Here is a 24,055-nt window from a genome sequence, read left to right as displayed (position 1 = left end):
GTCTGTGGGAGGAATAACATATATTTTTTTCCCATTTATTGTTGGGGATTCATTGAGGGTATAAGAAACCAGGTTATACTGATTGCATTTGTTAGGTAAAGTCCCTCTTACAATTGTGTCCTGCCCCCAAAAGCTGCGGCATACTCCAAGACTTCACCCCCTCACTGCTTCCCTCTCTTTGCTCTTCCTTTCCACACCTCTCCCTCCTTCTCTCTCTCTCTGCTCTCCCTTCCCCCACCCCCACCATGTCATTAATTGCCACTAATTGTCCTCATATCAAAATTGAGTGCATAGGATTCATGCTTTTCCATTCTTGTGATGCTTTACTAAGAATAATATGTTCCACTTACATCCAGGTTAATATAAAGGCTGTAAAGTGTCCATATTTTTAATGGCTGAATAGTATTCCATGGTGTACGTATACCACAGCTTGTTAATCCATTCCTGGGTTGGTGGGCATTTAAGCTGTTTCCACATTTTGGAGATTGTAAATTGAGCTGCTATAAACAGTCCTGTGCAAGTGTCCTTATGATAAAAGGATTTTTTTTTTCCTTCTGGGTAGATGCCCAGTAATGGGATTGCAGGATCAAATGGGAGGTCTAGCCTGAGTTCTTTGAGGGTTCTCCATACTTCCTTCCAAAAAGATTGTACTAGTTTGCAGTCCCACCAGCAGTGTAAAAGTGTTCCCTTCTCTCCACATCCACGCCAGCATCTGCAGTTTTAAGATTTTGTGATGTGGGCCATTCTCGTTGGGGTTAGATGGTATCTCAGGGTGGTTTTGATTTGCATTTCTCTAATAAATCGTGATGATGAATGTTTTTTCATATGTTTGTTAGCCATTCATCTGTCTTCTTTAGAAAGAAGGTTCTATTCATGTCTCTTGCCCATTGATATATGGGTTTGTTGGCTTTTTTCATGTGGATTAATTTGAATTCTCTATAGATCCTAGTTATCAAGCTTTTGTCTGATTCAAAATATGCAAATATCCTTTCCCATTGTGTAGGTTGTCTATTTGCTTTGGCTGTTGTCTCCTTTTCAGTTTAATGAAGTCCCATTTGTTTATTTTTGTTGTTGTTGCAATTGCCATGGCAGTCTTTTTCATGAAGTCTTTCCCCAGGCCAATATCTCCCAGTGTTTTTCCTATGCTTTCTTTGAGGATTTTTATTGTTTCATGCCTTAAATTTAAGTCCTTTATCCATCTTGAATCAATTTTTGTGAGTGGAGAAAGGTGTGGGTCCAGTTTCAGTGTTTTACATGTGGATATCCAGTTCTCCCAGCATCATTTATTGAATAGGGAGTCTTTCCCCCAAGGTATGTTCTTGTTTAGTTTATTGAAGATTATGTGGTTGTAAGATGTTAGTTTCATTTCTTGGTTTTCTATTCGATTCCAAATGTCTATGTCTGTGTTTTTGTGCCAGTACCATGCTGTCTTGACCACTGTGGCTTCGTAGTACAGCCTACATCTGGTATGGTGATGCCCCCAGCTTTATTTTTATTACTAAGAACTACCTTAGCTATATGGGTCTTTTTCTGGCTCCATACAAAATGCAGAATCAGGAATAATGTATTATTTTTATTTTCTGAAAGGTCATCTCCAATGTGGAGTATCTATTTTGGTTTGTCATGTACTGATACTTTAAAAAAATGTTTACCCGTGTTTTCAAAGACGTTATACACACACATGGCACCAAATTTAAAAAAATTACAAGAGCATATACAGGGAAAAGTCACCATCTTATTCCCACTCTCCAGGGAAAATCATTGTTATCAATATCTTATGTTACCTTCCAGAAAAAATTCCTGTGTACATATCAGCAAATACATACTGTCCCAACCCGGGCTTGTTTTCCTTTTCACTTATCTCTTTATCTTGCACATGGTCCCCTATCTGTACATATACATGGACTTTGGTACATTTAACATGCTGTTGAAGAACATCTTATAAATGTAAAATGGTTTATTTTTACCTTAAGAACACTGAGGGCGGCGCCTGTGGCTCAAAGGAGTAGGGCACCAGCCCCATATGCCGGAGGTGGCGGGTTCAAACTCAGCCCCGGCCAAAAACTGCAAAAAAAAAAAAAAAAAAAAGGACACCGAGAGTTGTTTTTATTTTTATTTTTTCAAACAAGTTTATTCCAAGAAAATGCCATGAAGGCTATGTTGAACAGTTTGATGAGAATATTTCAGATTGTATATGAAACCAGCACATTGTACCCCTTTATTGCACAAATGTACATAGCTATGATTTAACAATAAAAATAAATAAATAAATAAAATAAAGATCATCAAAAAAATAAAAACAACTTTATTGAGGCTGGTTGCAGTGGCTTGCGCCTATAATCCTAGCACTCCAGGAGGCCGAGGTGAGGAATTGCCTGTGCTCGCAGGTTCCAGACCAGCCTGAGCCAGAGCAAGACCCTGTCTCTAAAAATAGTCATGTGTTGTGGTAGGCACCCATAGTCCCAGCTATAGGCTGAGGCAAGAAAATTGCTTACACCTAAGAGTTTGAGGTTGCTCTGAGCTGTGATGCCATGGCACTCTAGCAAGGGTGACAAAGTGAAACTCTGTCTCAAAGAACAAATTTATTGACATATAATTTATGAACCATAAAATTCACCCATTTTAAGTATACAGTTAAATAACTTTAAGTAAATTTATTGACTTGTGCAACCATCACCACAGTTCAGTTTTTTAATTTTTCCATCATTCCAGTAAGATTCCTCATGACTGTTAACAGTTATCCCCATTCCTGTTCCCAGACCCAGGAACCACTAATCCACTTTCTCTGTAGCTTTGCCTTCCCTGGACACTTCATGAATGAAACCACACAGTCCGCGGGCTTCATAACAGGCTTCTTCACTTAGCATAATGTCTTTGTGATCCATCCATGGTGTAGCATGTGTCAGTAGTTTGTTCCTTTTTGTAGCTAATATTCCATTGTATGGACATACCGCCTAGTATTTATTTACTCACCAGTAACAGACATTTGAGTTTTTTCCAGGTTGGGGCCATTATGAATAATGCTGCTATGAACATGAGTTGTCGTGTGAACATGTTTTCATTTCTCCTGGGTAGATACCTAGGAGTACAATGGCCAGATCATATGGTAGGTGCAGGTTTACCTTTTCAAGGAACTGCCAAACTGTTTTCTAAAGTGGCCACACCATTTTGCATCCTTTTTGGCAATGAATAGGACTTGGGTCTTCAAGTTAGCTACAAGGAGTAGGCTTTGCCTTGAGTCACTACTGGGTCTTGTGATGGATTGAATTGTGCCTTCCCCACCAAAATATTTTGAGTCCTAACACACAAAACCTGCAAACTTATTTGGAAATAGGGTCTTTATGGATAACTCAGTTAAGATGAAGTCATCAAGGTAGACTAGTCTAATCCAATATGACTGGGTCCTTATGAAAACCCAACCCTTGATCTTGGACTGCCAGCCTTCAGAACTAAGACAATATGTTTTTATTTATTTATTTATTTTTTGAGACAGAGTCTCACTTTGTTGCCCTTGGTAGAGTGCCATGGTGTCCCAGCTCACAGAAACATCCAGCTCTTGGGATTAAGCATTTCTCTTGCCTCTGCCTCCTGAGTAGCTGGAACTACAGGCGCCTGCCACAAGACCAGCTATTTTTTTGTTGCAGTTTGGCCGGGTCCGGGTTCGAACCCGCCACCCTTGGTGTATGGGCTGGTGCCCTACTCACTAAGCCATGGGCACCCCCCCGACAATACATTTCTGTTAAGCCATCCCATTGGTGGCAGTCCTAGCAAACTAACGCAGATCCTCAATTCCATGGCTATAAGTCACAGGATATTTAAACAAATTCATTTCTTACCAGAGCAGTGACTAAGTTGTACCTTTTAAGAAATGACAAAGGAAAAACTAACAGTGAAACTATTCTCTTGAGACCACTCATTTACCCAGTAACTACAGAGCTGTCTGATGTATGGCCAGCCTTGTTTTGTGAATTGTCTCTTTCTAGACCACGAAAAATTCTGGGGCCTCTGGGGCAGAGCAACTTATGTAAAGACATGCTTTCATTAGCCTACTTATCAAAGAAGAAAGTAGAAATTTAAGTCATTTAAGTTTTTAGGATATTTCTCTTTAGTCCCACCATGGAAACCAAATCCTCAATTATTACTTGTTTTTCCTTTTGCTATCCATTATCCATTTGTATAGGGAATAATATGAAGAAAAAGCTTTTTGTGTGTGCATGTCTATAAAATTTAATTCCAAATTAATGTGAGGGTACAAATTATTAGGATACATTGTTTTCATTTCTAAAGTAAAGTTCCAGTTGTTGAGCCCTTCACCCAGGAAGTGTGCTATGTACCCTTACGTTGTGCCTGTTAGATGAGAGCTCACCAATTCTCCCTCACCTCCCCCTTTCTCCCCCCCCCAACTTGAATGTACTTGTATCACTCTCTCCTATGGGATAGCAGTTATGTTTCTGTGGTTTCAATTAATATTAAATACATTGACTACTTAATTGCATTTCCCTTCTTATAACACTTTATTAAGAAGAATATGTTACAATTCCATCCAGGTAAATATAAAAGATGCAAAGTCTTCATCTTTTCTTTTCTTTATTTCCTTTATTTTTTGAGACAGAATCTCATTTTGTTGCCCTTGGTAGAGTGCTACGGCATCATAGCTCACAGCAACGTCAAACTCTTGGGCTCAAGTGATTCTCTTATCTCAGCGTCCCAAGTAACAGGGACTACAGGCGCCCACCACAATGCCCAGCTAATTTTTAGCACTTGCTCAAGTTGGTCTTGTGATTTCAGGCAATCCACCCACCTCAGTCTCCCAAAGTGCCAGGATTATAGGTGTGAGCTACCACACCTGGCCTTCCACCTTTTCTTATGGCTGAATAGTATTCCATGGCATACATAGACCACAGTTTATTAATTGAAGGAAAACTCTTGTTTTTTATTTGTATAAATTTAGGGGGGATATGTGAAATTTTGATATTTGTATATAATGTGTACTGATCAAGTCAGGGTATTTAAAGTATCTATCACGGGGCGGCGCCTGTGGTTCAGTGGGTAGGGCGCCGGCCCCATATACCGAGGGTGGTGGGTTCAAGCCCAGCCCCGGCCAAACTGCAACAAAAAAAATAGCTGGGCGTTGTGGTGGGCACCTGTAGTCCCAGCTACTCGGGAGGCTGAGGCAAGAGAATCACCTAAGCCCAGAAGTTGGAGGTTGCTGTGAGCTGTGTGACACCACGGCACTCTACCAAGGGCGATAAAGTGAGACTCTGTCTCTACAAAAAAAAAATAATAAAGTATCTATCACTCAAATATTCTTTTGATAAGTATAGTCACCCTACTCTGCTATAAAATATTGAATTTATTTGAAGGAAAACTCTTATTTTTCTTATAGATGGTCTGAGAACACCTCAGTGCTGCGTGTATATTCTGTTTGCCTCTCTAAATCTGCTGTCTACCTGTCTGTACCCTGAGAAGCTGATCTATGGGACTGTACCCACTGGCCCCTTCTTGGTTGGGTTGATTAATGGGAGCACTGGTGGAGGACCAGTGGACAGGGTGAGTGTGAGGCCAGGGTCCCCATTCCTCCTCCCTTGGGCTACCACAGGTTGACTGTGCCCAACAAAGGCTACAGCTGTGGTCAGGCTGGGTTCTAATAACTACTCTTCTCCTTTGTCTCATCAGATCTTGGGGCCCTAGGGGTATGTAATAGCTATCTATTGCTATTTAACAAATCACCCCCACATAGTGGCTTAAAACAACACAGATTTATTACCTCACAGTTTCAGTGGCTCAGAAGTCTGAGGCATGACTCAGTGGGCTCCTCTCCTCAGGGTCTCACAAGGCTGGAACTTCGGTGTTAGCCAGACCATGCTGCTTTCTGGAGCTTGGGGCCCTCTGGCTGTCTTCTAAGCTCACATGGTTACTAGCAAAATTCAATTTCTTGGAGTCATGACACTGAGGTCCCTACTCTCTTGCTGGCTGTCAGCCGAGGACCCCTTTCAGATTAGAAGTCACCCAGAGTTTCCTGAGACAGGAAATGAGGAGAATCTCTCACTCCAGTCTGCTAAGAGAGCATCTTCCATCATGTAACTTAATCACAGGAGTGATAAATTATCTTCTCTGCCTTATTCTATTGGCTACAAACAAATCACAAGTTCCATCTGTATTTAAGGGCAGGAGATTATACAAGGGTGTAACTCTGCAGGTTCTGGCTCCTCTGGAGTAGTCAGTCCACTGTTCCTAGCCCTCAAATTGCTTTCCCTAAACCCTCCCTATGACTTTAAATAGATCCTCAATTAAATTCTCCTCAAATTACCCATTGGAGTGTTCCATCTGTTCCTGCCAGGATCCTTACTGATAAAATCCCTCAGCAAGTGACCTGCTTTGATAATGTGCTTTCCTGAGTCTTCTTTGAGCTCAGGCCAGCTGGTGGCTGGACTTGAGACAGCTCAGACTGAGGTAACTGTTTAGCATAGCAAAGGAAAAGGTGGCAGTGGTTTCCAGTTGGCTGCAGGCAGGATCAGTGAATGAAGAGAGAGTAGAGAGCAAAGAGAGAGTCTCTGCAGCCGGAGGCCAAGCAGAGAGACCTGGGAACAGACGACTAATGGGGAAATTTTGGAGTGAAATGCTGAGTGATATGCAATGTCAACCCTCTCACAGTCCATAAAATTTACACTGTACATTCCTGCCTCGGGTTGAGATCGTCTCTCTGGGGGACAAAAGGAAGAACAGAATCTTGCTTTGAAGTTGTTTGGAGCATGAACAAAGAATGTCCACAGACAGCCGTATCTGGGGTCTGTGTGCACCTGATCCCCTTGCAATAACACATGGGAGACTCACGGCTTCCTTTCAGCACTTTAAATATTTTTTCCTTTTAAAAATTTAAAATCAAACTTTCAATTTTAAATATTATTTTACTTTAGATTACAGTACCAAAACAAGGTACTGTAATAAACTGGTCAACATAAGGAGGTGGTCAACATAAGGAACTAGGCCTACTGTATTGATACGTACATGTGATGGATGTTGAGTCTATGAAAATTATTAGGTCAACTTAAGAAGATGGTCAGTGTCAGGAGGTGGTTAGCTATGGAGGTTCTACTATATTTACTTCCATAATTTTTTTGCTCCTTAAAAATAAATGTTCCTAGACCACTGGCCACAATGCATAGAAAGGCTCTGTCTAAAGTTTAAAATTTTGCCCTATTACTTAGCATTGCACATTTGTGATTATTTCATTAACTGTAACACACAGTAAACCTGGGATCTATCCTCAAAGGATCCAAAGCCAGAAAAACAAAACTACTGAACTAAAAGCAAAAACCAAACAAAAAAAGGCAGCCCAACAAGGTGATGGTTTACCTCTTGCAATGTTATACTTCTTTATTTCAGAGACATGGAAGATGTCTTTGCCTTAACTCCATGTAATTGCATCCTGAAGATAGTCACGTAAGTCATCATGGCTGTTCAGTAATGGGAGCACTGTATGGTTCTGAAAACTGTGGTCCCCAGACCAGCATCACCACCTCACCTGGGGCACTGAGAAATCTAAATGCTTAGGCTCCAAATCAGACCTACTAATCAGAAACTCTGGAGGTGGGACCCAGCAATGGTTTAACAGGCCCTCCCAGTGATTCTAATATACTCCACAGGCTGAGAATCACTGGCTAGAATGAGAAGGGTCAGTACATATGTCTTTCACTTGTGTGTTTAAGGGCAGCACTCTTTAAAAAGAGAAAGAAAGAGCTATCAGTATCTTGAAAAGTAAGGTTCCTGGCTCCTGGCTGCCTGAGGCAGGAACAAACCTATCCCAGGTGCTGCCTGTAGCTTACTGGCTAACACCAACTCTTCTCCACACTGAACCTCTCTATTCCTTTCCTTTGAGGTTATTTTAGTATTTGGTTTGAAAGATTTTAGTTCAGCAGCTTCAGATATTGAAAGGGAGGCTCATTGTCCAAGGATGGTTTGGGATATTTGAAACTGTTTTTCAAAGGCATCTTTTAAAATGACCATTTGGTTTTTTCTTTTTAATTATTGCACTTTAAAGGTTGAGAGAGATGACCTCTCATAATCCCTCCCAATTTAGAATTCCATAGAGTTCAAATGCTACTCTAAAAAAATGCTTTAAATAACCATGACCTTAAAAAAAATCAAATTAACCAGCAGTTTTCTATTTCAAACATATCCCATAATCATTTCCAGTTATTCCTTCTAACTTGCTTTTGCCAGTTCTTTCCCACAGGAAGGGAGAAAAAGTTCACACATCATTCGTTTATTTATTCATGCATTTGTTCTGTTAACTTTAACTGAAGATTAACAATGTGGTAGGAATGGCGCTAGGTGAGGGGTATGCAAGGGGCTTCTAACCAGTAAAAGAGAGCGACAGGTCACTGCGGAACAGTGTAAGGATATAACCACCAGAGGAGACCCTGTGTGTCTCAGAACCACACAACAATGAACTTGAAGATGGAGCCAGGGAAGGTTTCAAGGATGATGGGAGTGGGAGTTATGGACTAGGAGAGGGAGAGAAAGTACAGAGGCAAAAAAAAAAAACAAAAAAAAAAATTTCTAGAACATAAAGTTAGAGCCAGGAGGTGTCAACAAATGGATGAAATGTGTAGGGACCTGCTCAATCAAGGCGCTATAGATGGGCAGCCACCAAAGAAGTGAAAGCAGGAAGGATAGGGCTATATTTGCATTTAAGGATTATCTCTTTGGCAGCTGAGGAAGGAATTAGGGGTGGATGGGACTGCTGAGGATGCTGACACAATGGTCCAAGACAGAATGATATAGGCTTGGACTGGGACATTGGTTATGAGGTAAAGAAAACTGGACCACCTTGAGAAATACCTAAGAAACTGAATGGACAGAGCTGAGTAATTATTTGGATATTCATAGTAAAAGATAGGAAGGAGGTTAGAATGAAATCCAATTTCTAACCTAGTCACAAGTGATGCTACCATCTGCAATTGAGAATATAAGAGGAAGACAAATTTTATTCTGTTTTGGTACATGTGAGATGTTTATTTCTCTATCCATCTAGTGGGCAATAGATTATTAATATATCTATAAATAGGAAAGCAAAAGTTCTAGAAAAACAGATTTAGGGGTGGCTGGCACCTAAAGCAGCTAAGGCGCCAACCACATAACCAGAGCTGGTGGGTTCTAATCCAGCCCAGGCCTGCCAAACAACAATGACAACTACAACCAAAAAATAGTCAGGTGTTGTGGTGGGCGCCTGTAGTCCCAGCTACTTCGGAGGCTGAGGCAAGAGAATCGCTTAAGCCCAGGAGTTGGAGGTTGCTGTGAGCTGTGATGCCATGGCACTCTACCCAGGGTGACAGCTTGAGGCTCTTTCTCAAAAAAAAAAAAAAAAAAAAACAGATTTGGGGGTTATCAGGGTATAGATAATGTTGAAACAATGAGTGAGTGTGGATGAGATCACTTAGGTAGAAATAACAAAGTCCATGGGTGGAGTATTAAGTTATGGGGAACCCTAGAGTTTAAAGAAGTAAGGAGTGAATGGAAGGAAGCAAACCCATAAAAGACAGAATCAAAAGAATTATAAATATCAGGAAATATAAACCAGGAAATATCATGGAAGTCAAACAGAGCAAAGGAAGGGTAAGTTAACAATAAACAATACCTAAGAAAGGTGCAAGGTGATGACTGAAAAACACTCATTGTACAGAGCAATCAGGAAGTCATTGGTGGTCTTTAAGGAGCAGGATTTTAATAGAAAACAGAATACAGAGATTTGAGAGGGAAAAGAAAGTTGGAGAGAGAGAATGCCAACCATTTTTGGAGAAGAGAGAAATTGGACAGATGATTTTCTTTTTAGATAAGGAAGACTAAAATCATTTTTCATTTAAGGGAAGATACCAGTGAGAGGGGAATAATGAAAAATTAGAGAAATGAAGGGATGGAGAAAAATCTGACATCACAGAAATGTTGAAAGCATGTAAAGACTATACTATCCAGAGCTGCGTAGGGCAGAGAATGGAGGACCAGGCAAGCCGCAAACAAACTTAAAAGCCTGCGAGGAAAGATGCTGGGGAGGAAGAAAGATTCTTGGCAGGAAGAATAAATTTTATGAAAAGCTAATTGTATATTGGGGAAACTGGAGTACAAATCACATGCCAAAAGCCAGATATGTGCTCAGAAAAGACCTGAGAAAACTGTAAACTTGCATTTTTTGGCTGATCTTTGGACTCTGTGCAAATAAGAGGTAAATGCTAAGGCAGAGTTGTAGAACTACTTCAGCCAATCTACAACAACCAATAGGGTTTTTCTTTTTCTTCTTCTTCTTTTTGGTTTCAGGCATTTAAGGATATCTCTGTCAGGTCATGGCTGATGATTATCATTGAGATAATGGAACAGAGACTTTAGTGATCACACAAAACAAGGAACACGGTCTTTGAAAAAATAATTTGGGAAATGTCACTACAGGAACAGATGACTACAGTCTTCAACAATCAACAACAGCAAACCCTAGGGAGAGCAGAAAATATGATTTTCAGAGTTACCACAGGATAATATAGCATTCAAAATGTCCAGTTTTGGCTTGGCGCCTGTAGCTCAGCAGCTAGGACGCCAGCCACACACACCAGGGCTCCCAGGTTCAAACCCAGCCTAGGGCCTGCCAAACAACAATGACAACTATAACAAAAAAATAGCTGGGCATTGTGGTGGGTGCCTGTAGTCCTAGCTACTTGGGAGATTGAGGCAAGATAATCACTTGAATTCAAAAGTTCAGGGTTGCTGTGAGCTGTGATGCCATGGCACTCTACCCAGGGTGACATAGTGAGACTCTGTCTTAAAAAAAAAAAGGCAGGGGAAAGTACCTGTGGCTCAAAGGAGTAGGGCACCGCCCCATATGCCAGAGGTGGCAGGTTCAAACCCAGCCCTGGCCAAAAACTGCACACACACCAAAAAAGTCCAGTTTTCAACAAAAAATTGTAGGATACAAAGGAATAGGAAAGTATGGCCCATTCACAAGAAAAAAAACAAATAGTTTAAGTATATAAATATATTAAATAGTATAATTTTAAATATCAACCACCTTAAATTTGCTCAAAGAGCTAAAGAAAATCAAAGATAAAGAACTAAAGGAAAAGGCCCAACTCAAGCCTTTTACAGGATCACATCCATCTGTAATCTTAACACTCTGGGAGGCTGAGGCAGGTGGATTGCCTGAGCTCAGGAGTTCAAAAACAGCCTGAGATACAGCAAGACCCTGTCTCTAAAAATAGCCAGGCACTGTGGTGGGCACCTGTAGTCCCAGCTACTTGGGAGGCTGAGGCAAGAGGATCGCTTAAGCCCAAGAGTTTGAGGTTGCTGTGAGCTATGATACCATAGCACTCTACAGAAGGTAAGAAAGTGAGGCTCTGACTCAAACAAACAAACAAACCAACAAAGAACTAAAGGAAACTGATGTATGAACAAGTAAAGAATAAAAAAAAAAGAATAAAAAATCAATACAGCTTAAAGGACCTGTGAGATACCAGTGAGCACTCCAACATATGAGAAAAGGGAAGAGAAGTATTTGAATGGCTGAAAGATCCCAATTTGATGAAAACCATAAATTTAGTCATCCAAAGATCTCAATGAACTCCAGCTAGGATAATCTCAAAGAGATCCAAACTATGATAATCGATCACATTTGTAATCAAACTGTCAAAATCCAAAGACAAAGAGAGAACCTTGAAAGCAGCTAGAGAGAAGTGACTCATTACATACATGGGACCTCAATGAGATTGACAGTTGATTTCTCATTAGAAACAATGAAAACTGGGTGGCGCTTGTGGCTCAGTGGGTAGGGCGCCAGCCTCATATACCAAGGGTGGCAGGTTCAAACCCAGGCCTGGCCAAACTGCAACAAAAAAATAGCCGGGTACTGTGATGAGTGCCTGTACTCCTAGCTTTTTGGTAGGCTGAGGCAAGAGAATCGCCTAAACCCAGGAGCTGGAGGTTGCTATAAGCTGTGTGATGCCACAGCACACTACCAAGGGTGATAAAATGAGACTTTGTCTCTACAAAAAAAAAAAAAAAAAGGAAAGAAAGAAAGAAACAATGGAAACGATAAAGCAGTGTAAAACATACAGAGTACAGAAAGAAAAGAACTGTCTAGCAATTGCGCCTGTCACTCAATGGAGTAGGGCGCCAACCCCATATGCCAGAGGTGGTGGGTTCAAACCCAGCCCTGGCCAAAAAAACTGCAAAAAAAAAAAAAAAAAAAAAAAAGAAAGAAAAGAACTGTAGCAAGAATCTATATTAAGCAAAACTATTCTTCAAAAATGAGGGAGAGGCCAGGTGTGGTGACTCATCCCAGCATTTTTAGAGGCCAAGGCGTAAAGATAACTTGAGGCCAAGAGTTTAAGACCAGCCTGGGCAACATAGAGAAACCCTATCTCTAGAAAAATTTAAAAATTAGCCATGCATGGTGGTATGCACCTGGACACTTGGGGGAGGCTGAGGTGGAAGGACTGCTTAAGCCCAGGATTTTGAGGCTAGGATCATGCCCATGTCTCAAAAAGAAAAGAGAGAGAAGTTAAAACACTCTGTGATAAATAAAAGCTGAGGGAGTTTGTCAACATTAGACCTGCCCTTCAAGAACTGCTAAAGGAAGTCCTTCAGGCAGAAATGAAAGGGCACTAGACAGTAAGTTGAAGTCATACTACGTGTGAAGAAATAAATAATTCTGGCAAAGATAACTACATTGAGAAATATAGAAGCCAGTATTATTGTGTTTCTGGTTTGTATCTCACCTTTTGTTTAAAATCACCATGTGATTTAAACTACAATATATCAAACAACAGTTATAAGTCTATTTTCATGTACAAGGTACAAAGATGTAGTTTATGATAAAGATGTACACAAGATATAGTTTATGACAATAACAACATAGTTATATAGAAACAGAAATTTTATATGTTATAGAAGCTAAGTTGGGATCAATTCAAACAAACTACATTGTTATAAATGTAGGATGCTAAATGTAATGTCCATGGTAACCACTTTAAAATAACTTTAAAAATTACACAAAAGGAATAGAAGAGAGTGTCAAACTGGTTCACTAAAAAAAAAAAATCAATCAAACACAAAAGAAGGTGGATCAAATGAATTAACAAAAAAGACATGATATATAGGAAAAAATAGCAAAATGATAAAAGTAGACTTTCAGTAACATAACATAAAACACATATTTATAATAACAGACAATAATTATATATAAATATGTTAAATAATACAACTTTAAATATAAATGGATTAGACTCACTAATTAAAATATAGAGACTAGCAGACTGGCAGCGAAACTATTCTGTGTGATACTGTAATAGTGGATACTTGTCATTATACAGTTGTTAAAACTCATAGAACATACAACAAAAAGAGTGAACCATAATGTACAACATTAATGTAAGGTGTCAATAACAAGAGAAACTAAATGTATGCAAGGAAAACTGTAGGTGTATGGAAACTCTCTGCACTTTCCACTCTGTATTTCTGTTAACCTAAAGCTACTCATAAAAACAAAGTCTATTAATTTAAAAAAAGATTCAACTAATGATCTCTGTAAAAGGCTCATTTTAGATCTAATAGATTGACAGTGCCAAGATATGAAAAGATACTCTATACAGATGATAACCAAAGAAGAGAGGGGGTAGCTATAGCAATATGAATCAAAAGAGACTTTAAGTCAAAAACTGTTATAACAAATCAATAAAGTCATTATACATGATATATATGATATATATAATTCATCCAGAATATATAACAACCATAGACCCATATAACAACAGATTACAAAATGTATAAAATAAACATGACAGAAGTGAAGGAGAAAACAGACACTTCCACGATAGCTGAAGACTTGAATATCCCACTTTCAATAATGAATAAAACACCTAGACAGAAGAGCTATAAAGATATAGAGGACTTGAATAACACTATAAACCAATTAAACCTAATAGACATGTATAGAACACACCACCAAATATAGAATAATACACATTCTTCACAAGTGCATATGGAAATTCTCCAGGATAGACCATATGTTAGGCCCTCAAAATGGTCTCAATGTAATTTTAAAAGACTGAAATAATATAAGTAGCTTCTCAGATCACAGCAGAATGTTGTTAGAAACCAGTACAGAACAAGTACATGGAAATTAAACAACACGCTTTTAAACAATGAAGGGTATCAAAAAGAAATTACAAGGGAAATCAGAATACTTTAAAATAAATGGGGAAAAAAGCAACATTTTGATAATTATGGGATGCAGCAAAAACAGCATTCAGAGGGAAGTTTACAGCTGCAAAAGCCTATATTAAAAAAGAAGAGAGACCTCGTATCAATTCTTTACATCTTAAAGAATTAGAAAAAGAAGAGCAAACAAAACCCAGTGCTAGTAGAAGCAAGAAAATTAAAGATTACTGCAGAGATCATTGAAATACGCAATAAAACAACAAAATCCAGAATGGAACCAAATTAGTTCTTTAAAAAGATAAAAAAAAAAAAACTGACAAACCTTTAGCTAGATTTAAAAAAGAAAAGATAATGCAAATAACTAAAATCAGAAGTAAAAGTAGATGTAATGATACCAACCATTGTAAGTGAGAAGGCGGAAAAATTGGAACCCTTGAACATTGCTGGGATGTTGAAATGGCTCAGCTATTGCAGAAAACATTTGGTAGTTCCTCAAAAAGTTAAACACTACATTATTGTAGGACCCAGGAATTCTACTTTTAGATACATATTCAAAAGAATTGGAAAAAAATAATTAAATAATGTACACAAATCTTCATAGCAGCATTATTCACAGTACTCAAAAGGTGGAAATGATACAAATGTCCATCAGTGTATAAATGGACAAATGGTGGCATATACATTTCATGGAATATTATTTGGTCATGAAGTGGCGGATACATGCCGCAAGAGGGGTGAACCTTGAAAACATTATGCCGAGTGAAAGAAGCCAGACACAAAATGTCAAATACAATTCCATTGATAGGAGGTAAGTAGAAAGGGAATCCACAAAGACAGAACGCAGGCGGGTGGTTGCCAGGGGTGGTGGAGTGTGAAATGGGGAATGAATCCTTGATGGGCATGGGTTTTATTTTGGGGTGATGAAAGTGTTGGGACCATGCAGTGGTGGTCATTGCACATTACCAATGCTTAGAGCCACGGAATTGTTTACTTTAAAATAGTTAACTTTGAGTAGTGCCTGTGGCTCAAGGAGTAGGGCGCCAGCCGCATATACTGGAGGTGGTGGGTTCAAACCCGGCTCCGGCCAAAAACTGCAACAACAACAACAAAATAATAATAATAAAATAAAAATAAAATAGTTAACTTTATGTTATATGAATTTTGCTTTAATTTAAAAAAATCTGGCAGGTGTTAAAAGCCGAGAGGGTTAGAACATAGGTAGAAAAGTTGACCTTGAACCAAAAAGGAAGAAGACAGGATAGATTTTAGGATGTTTTGTAATAGGGAGGGGTGAAAAGTTAAAGGAAATAATTTTTGATAATGGCTTCAATGTTCTCAATGAGGTAACAAAAGGGCCATCTTTATTGAAATACTGCTAGGTGCCAGGTACAGAGCAAAGCCTGTGTTACCTCATGTAGCTATCATGACAACCTAGTAAAGCAGGTGTTTTTGCTTTTCCCATTTTATAGATAAGAGACTGGCTTAGAGAGGCTAAGCGACTAGTTTGAGGTTATCTGACTAGACAGAGCCAATGTTGGCATTTAAACTTCTGCAGCCTGTGGCTCAGCGGCCGTAGCTCAGTAGGTAGGGTGCCTGTCATATACACTGAGGCTGGTGGGTTTGAACCCAGCCCGGGCCAGCTAAACAACGACAAATGCAACAACAACAAAAAAAAAACTGACTGTGGCAGTCATGTATAGTCCCAGCTACTTGGGAGGCTGAAGCATGAGAATCGCTTAAGCCCACGAGTTTGAGGTTGCTGTGAGCTGTGACACCATGGCCCTCTACTGAGGGTGACATAGTGAGACTCCATCTCAAAAAATAAATAAATAAACTTCAGCAGCCTAGCTCTAGATCTGGCTCTATCAAACTGTGTTCCTTAATACCCCCACTCCTGTGGCCAAAGAGGGTATTAAGGAAGGGCTAAACTGTGGGTTTAGAAGGCCCAGGATAGGTTAGAAGTGTTAGAAAAGAATGGAAGCCAGTCAAGGACAAGGAGGAGGGTGACGACCAAAGCTGAGGGCCCAGCCAATGTCTCAGAACATTCATCAACAAGGTGCTCCTCGTGCCTGTGAAGGCGCACATGAGCTTGCCTGCTGGTGTGATTTTTAACAGCAGCGTGCAGTCTCCTGGAAGAAGAAAACCATCATAATCACTGACTTGTGGTTGCCGCTTTCCTAAATGGGTAGAAGATAGGAGATGGAGGAACTTGACAGGGAGCCATGAGGGGAGACGGAACTGTCTTCATGATGTTGGCAGCCAGGCACGGAAAGAACAGTGGAGAAAGCTGGAAAAGGAGGAGGGTGTATCCAGAGAGCTGGGAGTTGGATATAGTTAAACAGGGGTAGTTCCTAGTGAGAATAGGGTGGGGCATGGCTGGCCATAGGAACAGGTGACTGAGGAGAACAGATTGGAAATCTCTGGGGCCTGAGAAGAGCATGACTTGTGAAGCTAGAACCCTGGAGGGGGCATCCATGCACCCATAGAAGGGATCCAGAATAAGGCCAGGACACCGGTTAAGCCAGGGGCCACAGTCTCCAATGTCTATGGGAGTGCCAGGTTGTCTGTCCATGACAGAGACGAGGAAGGTGAAAAAGAGGACAGTTAGATGGCATAAGTCACAGAGCAACACAGAGATTTTCATAAGATGATAGTGTTTCAATTGCACTAGAGACCAAAAGTAATGCCAACCTGCCCACCTCCAACTTTTGACAAAAGGTGTAGACAAAAACTGGTCTGTTGTACTTGCGTTACCCTGTTTCCCCAAAAATAAGACGTCCTCCGAAAATAAGACCTGCTTACAGGAAAGATAAGATGTCCCCTGAAAATAAGACCTAGCGCATCTTTGGGAGCACACCTTAAAATAAGACACTGTCTTATTTTCGGGGAAACAGGGTAGTATAAAGTCTCACTCCTGCTGTAACAATAGTAGCAATGATAGTAATATTCATAACAAAAACAATTTTTACTATATGCCACACACTTTGCTAAGTACTTTGTCTGTGTTGTCTCATTTAACAATCCTCTGAGGTAATAATTCTATTATCAGCTCCAATCTACAGATAAAGAAAATGAAATTTGGTGAGGTTAAATAATTCATTTCAGGTTATACACTGACAGAGCCCAGATTCCAGCCTGCTTCTGTCTGACTCTGATACTTTTAATGCCTTGCTATTAACCATCAGGGAAGAAGCTGGGTTGATTTTCTCAAACTGGAAAGTGCCCAAGTTGAATAAACCTTAACTAACACCTTAGCAAATAGGATGCTTTGCTGGGGTTTCCGTTTTAATTCCGTGAAGAAGTTTAATCCAGCCTTTCCATAGCAGCAGCATTAAGTTGGTTCACCTTGCTTTTCTAGAATCTTCTCGAAGCATGCACTTACTGTATGTCTTTACAGACTTATTTTCTATAAAGCTATAAGGCACCGTGTGTTCGGCTGTGCCTCACTTTTTTTTTTTTTTTTTAAATATGGAACGCTTCACGAATTTGCGTGTCATCCTTGCGCAGGGGCCATGCTAATCTTCTCTGTATCGTTCCAATTTTAGTATATGTGCTGCCGAAGCGAGCTCAATGTGCCTCACTTTTTCTCAAGAAAAGACACCTTCTAATCTGAGGAGGACAAACAGTAGCAGTTCCAAGGTTCAGGGAAGTTCCACAGCATGCCTGCTGTAAGGGAACAGACCAAAATGATTTGAATCCTCTGGTCGTGATAAATGAAGGCTGACGGGCACCGTGAAAAGGTGCCCCGATGGTACTGTGTGAAGGGCAGGAAAAGCTACGTGCTGCCTGTTCCCTATAGGGGCTTGAATGGTGGCCCCTTAAAGTGATGTCCAAATCTTAACACCCAGCCCCCATGAATGTGATCTTCTTTGGAAATAGTGGTTTTGTAGCTGTAATTAAGTTAAGGATCTGGAGATGAGATCATCCTGGATTAAAATGGATTTAAAGGCCTGGCATCCTTATCAGGGAAAGGAAAAGGAGATCTGGGACACAGAGACACAGTGTCACAGGCGGACAGAGGCAGAGACTGACAAGTTGAGTCTATGAGCCAAGGAACACTGAGGATTGGAGGAAGACAGGGAACGGATTTTCCTTTAGGGCCTCCAGAAGGAAGCAGCTCTGCCCACACCCTGATCTCCAACTTTTGGCTGCCAGAACTGGGAGAGAAATAAATTTCTGTTGTCTTCAGCCACCTAGTTTGTGGAGATTTATTACAGCAATCCAAAGAAATGAGTGTATTCCTTAAACCAGAGCCAGATCAAATGGTGCGTTGGTACCTACTGCTGCGGTGAGACAGACCTGGATTTGTTTCCACCAGAGCTAGGTGCTGCAAACAGAAGAATGGCTGCAAAAGAAATCCTTAAATTAACTCATGAATTATTAGAGAAAGAGGAGATGGTTGCAAGTGTCCAGGTTTACCTTGCAAAGATTTTTTTTTTTTGGCTGGGGCCAGGTTTGAACCCACCACCTCCGGCATATGGGGTTGGCGCCCTACTCCTTTGAGCCACAGGCGCCACCCTACCTTGCAAAGATTTTTATCTCATAAAAAAATTCTACGGTGTTTTCCTGCAAAATGTCCCTTAGCGCCACTATTAGTATTGTCCTTGGTATTTTGGTTTGGTCAGTTCTATGTCACAAGTACAGGAAAATAAATACTTGCATGAGTTCCCTTTTGTTAGGTTTTTTATTTATTTTTTTAAATTTTTTCAGAGACAGAGTCTCACTTTATTGCCCACAGTAGAGTGCTGTGGTGTCACAACTCACAGCAACCTCCAACTCCTGGGCTTAGGTGATTCTCTTGCCTGAGCCTCCTGAGTAGCTGGGACTACAGGCACCTGCCACAAGGCCCGGCTATTTTTTTGTTGCAGTTTGGCCAGGGCTGGGTTTGAACCCGCCACCCTTGGGATTTGGGGCCAGAGCCCTACTCACTGAGCCACAGGTGCCGCCCTGATTTGTTTTTTTAAATCAGTGAAAGGGAACTCCCAATTTCCAAAACCCAGCCAGTGGCCTTGTTTCATATATTTATTAGAAAGAAAGAATTTCATTTGTTCATAAACTCTATATATTTTAACTTTTTTCCATACCATATTCAAGTTTTTGTATAGTTTGAACCGTCAAATTTATGCAGGGTTTTAGAATAATTTCCCAAGGGCAGGTTAATTCTGGGGTATGTTTAAGTCTTTTTATATTTTCACTTATCTCCTAAGTTGCAAAGGCCTTAATCAATCAGTGTTAAGTGTCTTGATGAAAAATAACATTGGTAGTAGGGAATTTAAGGGAGTGGAGAAAAACAAGATTTTACAACTCAGAATCCTAATTAAAAACATTTAAGAAACACTTACGCGTATCTAAACATTTGTTCTACCATTATAGAATTATTACTATTATAGTAGAATAAATGTTTAGAGACATAAATCTGGTCATATAACTCATAAGAATGTTTTAATCAGTGACAGACAGCATATACAATTATAATACTATATTTTTGCTGTACCTTTTCCATGTTTAGATACACAAATATTTACTATTGTGTTATAGTTGCCTACAGTATTCAGCATAATGACATGTTGTACAATGTGTAGCTCCAGAGCAATAGGCTGTACCATGTAGCCTGGGTGTGTATATAGCAGGCTACACCATCTAGGTCCACGTAAGGGCACTCTGTAACATCTGCACAACGACAAAATCACTGGCAATGCATTTTTGAGAATGTATCCCCATTGTTAAGGGACGCCTGACTGTGGACTATGTTGGTCAACCTTCATAATGGAGAGAAGTACTGGGAAAACAAATTCTGTGGAGGGCACAATAATGGCTCCCAAAGCTGTCCATGTCCCAGTCCCTGGAACCTGTGGTTTTGTGGCCCTACCTGCAAAAGGGACTTTGTAGATGTGATGAAGTTAAGGATTTTAAGATAAGAAGATTATCCCGAATTGCCCTAAACATAATCACAAGGGTCCTCAGGACAAAGAGGGCGGATGGAGAATCAGAGGGGATGTGAGGACCGGAAGCAGAGCTGGCTTTGAAGACAGAAGGGGCCCCCTCCAAGGAATTCTAGACGCGGGAAAAGGCAAGGAAGGAACCCTGTCTGAGCCGCCAGAAGGAATAAAGCTCTACCACTGCCTTGACTTTAGCCCCATTACACCCAGTTTGAACTTGTGACCTCTAGAACTACAAGATAATAAATTTGTATTGTTATAAACTAGTAGGTTTGTGATGATTTCTTACAGCAGCAATAGGAATTAATCCAGACTCTGACCTGCTCTGCTGAGCACTTGAAAGGAGAGAAGGGATGGAATTGCAGGACCCATTCTCCAGCCTGATGCAACATGAGGTTGTCTGGCCTCTACATGTGCAGTGGGTCGGGCTTAGTTGACTCTCTGGACAGTACACAGCAAGCTTCCCAGTCCTTGATAACACCTTGCACCCTACCTCCCTTTCCCAGTGAGGTTCTGGAGCAAAGCATCAAGACTCCTCAAGAATTTGTCTACTTCTGGCTCTGATGGTGGTGTTCTGAGGACTGATGAATGGCCACAAAATGACTTGACACTGAATTGCCTTGTCCTGAGGAAGAAGCTTCCACCCTGGAGCAGCTCCATGGAGCCTTCAATTTAACCGGCTCCTGAGCAAAACGAAGATGATTCAAATTGCAAGTATTTTTCTGTGGTTTATTTTAAGCTCAAAATAAGAAAAATCCCTGCAGTGCCTTTTGCTTATTTGAAAACTTTAGAAGGTACTGCAGTCTCCCGATACTGCCACTTCAGGGCCCACAAGGCTCTGCTGTGCCTCAGGTTCTCACAGTCAAGTCATCAAGAAGCTTCTAGAATTTAAGATGGCACCTCTCTTATAAGTTCCTCTCTGATAATAAACAGAGGGGAAGCTTTGTGGCCAGGAGGCAGGTTGGTTTATAAGACCAACTTAATTTCTCTTGGGAAAAAATATAAAGCAAAGAAAAAAATTTTCTGAACTAGACATCTGTCAGGAGAAAAAAAATCATTTTATCAGGTAGCGCCTATGGCTCAGCGCCGGCCCTATATACCAAAGGTGGCAGGTTCGAACCCAGCCTCGGCCAAACTGCAACAAAAAAAAAATAGCTGGGCGTTGTGGTGGGCACCTGTAGTCCCAGCTACTTGGGAGGCTGAGGCAAGAGAATCTCGTAAGCCCAGGAGCTGGAGGTTGCTGTGAGCTGTGATGGCATGGTACTCTACTGAGGGTGATAAAGTGAGACTCTGTCTCTAAAAAAAAAAAATTGTTTTATCATAAGGACATTTGCACTAGACTGTTTATTGCAGCTCAACTGACAATTGCCAAAATGTGGAAACAACCTAAATGCCCACCAATCCAGGAATGAATTAGCAAGCTGTAGTATATGTATACCATGGAATACTATTCAGCCATTAAAAATGAAGGAGGAGGCCGGGTGTGGCGGCTCATGCCTGTAATCCTCACACTTTGGGAGGCTGAGGCAGGTGGATCACCTCAGCTTAGGAGTTTGAGACCACCCTGAGTAAGAGCAAGACTCTGTCTCTAATAAATAGCTGGGTGTTGTGGTAGGTGACTATAGTCCCAGCTACTTGGGAGGTTGAGGCAAGAGGATCACTTGAGCCCAAGAGCTTGAGGATGCTGTGAACTATGACACCATGGCTACTATCCAGGGCAAGAAAGTGAGACTCTGTCTCAAAGAACAAAATAAAAGTAAAAATGATGGAGACTTTATATCTTTTGTATTATCCTGGATGGAGTTGAAACACATTCTTCTTAGGAAAGTATCACAAGAATAGAGAAGCAAGAATTCAGTGTAATCAATTCTTTTTTTTTTTTTTGTAGAGACAGAATCTCACTTTATGGCCCTCGGTAGAGTGCCATGGCATCACGCAGCTCACAGCAACCTCCAGCTCCTGGGCTTAAGCGATTCTCTTGCCTCAGCCTCCTGAGTAGCTGGGACTACAGGCGCCCGCCACAACGCCCGGCTACTTTTTGGTTGCAGTTCAGCCGGGGCCGGGTTTGAACCTGCCACCCTCAGTATATGGGGCCGGCGCCTTACCGACTGAGCCACAGGCGCCACCCCAGTGTACTCAATTCTAATATGAAGCCAGTAGGTGATCTATTACACACCTACATAAGAGAAAACTCAAGACAATTCAAGGTGGGAGGCGGCGGAATAAGGAGTTAGGAGATGGGATAATTCCCACTTAATGGGCTCAATGTCAGGGTGGATGGCACACCTTTGGGAGCAGGACACATTGATAAGAGGGACTTTACCTAACAAATACAAACATTGTAACCTGATTCTTTATACTCTTAATAAAAAATAATTAAAAATTCTGAGCACTGGCAACAAGGAAAACCAACTCTGTGCATAGAAATGTTTACTCTTCCACAATTGCAGAAGATCTAGAATAAACTCAGAAAACCTCCAATAGGCCAGGTGCGGTGGCCCATGGCCTACAATCCCAGCACTTTGGGAGGCTGAGGTGGGAACATGGCTTGAGGCCAAGCATTTGAGACCAGCCTGGGCAGCATAATGAAGATGGGTGGCCATCTCCACAAAGACTAAAAAACTTAGCCAGGTGTGGTGGCATGCAACTATAGTCTCAGCTACTTGGAAGACTGAGGCAGATTGTGTGAGCCTCGGAGTTCAAGTCTGTAGTGTATGCCATTGCACTCCAGCCTGGGTGATGGAGAGAGGTCCCATCTCTAAAAATAAAAAAAAAGCAAGCATACAGAAATAAAAACACTTTTGGTTACCTTACATTTTAGAATCAGCAAAAGGGGGAGATGAATAACTATGATTATGCCCAGCTTTTATCCTGGATCAAGCTTACAAGTGCTTTATCCCAAAAAAATCCTTATTGTGGAAACACATAAAACTCAGAAGTCTTCATTAAAAATGATCGATTCCATTCACTCTGAATATGAGATTCTTCTAATGTCACCGTGGGACAAAAAGAGCCTCTAATGATGATGCAAGATCTACAGGCTCACTGTTAAATAAGGGCCTAATGACTGGAGGCACAGGAGCAGAATTTCTTGGGGAAAGCATTCAGTTTCTCTATCCTGCTTAGGCATAGGAACTAAAGGACTCGTGACCCATAGGTATGGAGTATGGGTAGTTTCAGGAAATCGCTTTGATTAAATGGCAGATTTTATTCTCTTGCATTTAAGCAGCATGGGTTTGCACAGAGCTATCTGTATAAATTGTGCTCAGCCAGCCCCCATGTCATGACCACTCAGCTCATCTCTGGCCTTTGCTCAGCCCCTCCCAGAGACCCTCCACTTCCAAGTGGTATGGCCACCACCTGTCTCCACCCCAGGTCCTGGAGTGCAGTTAAGCTGTGGTGCCAATAAGGAACATTCTAGCATTTGTGGGCTATCTAACATACCTGCTGATCATGACTTACATTATTTTTATGGAAAAATACCTTCTGCATATTTATTTTTGTTTTTTGAGATAGGGTCTCGCTCTGTTGCTGGGATTAGAGTGCAGTGGTATCATCATAGCTCAGTGTAACCTTGAACTCTTCGCTCAAGTGATTTGACTGCTTTACCCTCCTGTGTAGCTAGGACTACAGGCATTCACCATCCACCACACCTGGCTAATTTCCCCCCTTTTTTGTAGAAACAGAGTCTCACTATATTGCTCAGGCTGGTCTCAAACTCCTAATCTCAAGGACTCCTCTTACCTCAGCCTCCCAAAGTGCTAGGATTACAGGTGTGAGCTACCATGCCCAGCCCCTGCTGGGTTTTAAACCAGCAATTTACAACCTGCCCTTGAATATTTATATTGCTTTTATAATGCCTCTTCTTGGAATTCCATGGAAGCGAATGTCAAATATCAAAATAAACCAGTGAA

General features: G+C 40.9%; 1 protein-coding gene and 1 non-coding gene across 2 annotated transcripts in view; both read right to left on the bottom strand.

Moving 5' to 3' along the window:
- Positions 1-24,055, bottom strand: part of TNFRSF11A (TNF receptor superfamily member 11a) — a 374,190-nt gene that overhangs the window by 33,736 nt on the left and 316,399 nt on the right. The gene's annotated exons all lie outside the window — the stretch shown is intronic.
- Positions 17,665-17,771, bottom strand: LOC128572142 (U6 spliceosomal RNA). The gene has a single exon (XR_008376055.1). It is a non-coding gene; the product is annotated as a U6 spliceosomal RNA (small nuclear RNA).

This window comes from Nycticebus coucang, chromosome 19 (genome assembly GCF_027406575.1).
Source record: "Nycticebus coucang isolate mNycCou1 chromosome 19, mNycCou1.pri, whole genome shotgun sequence".
NCBI lineage: Eukaryota > Metazoa > Chordata > Mammalia > Primates > Lorisidae > Nycticebus > Nycticebus coucang.
This window is presented reverse-complemented; position numbering and strand designations above follow the sequence as displayed.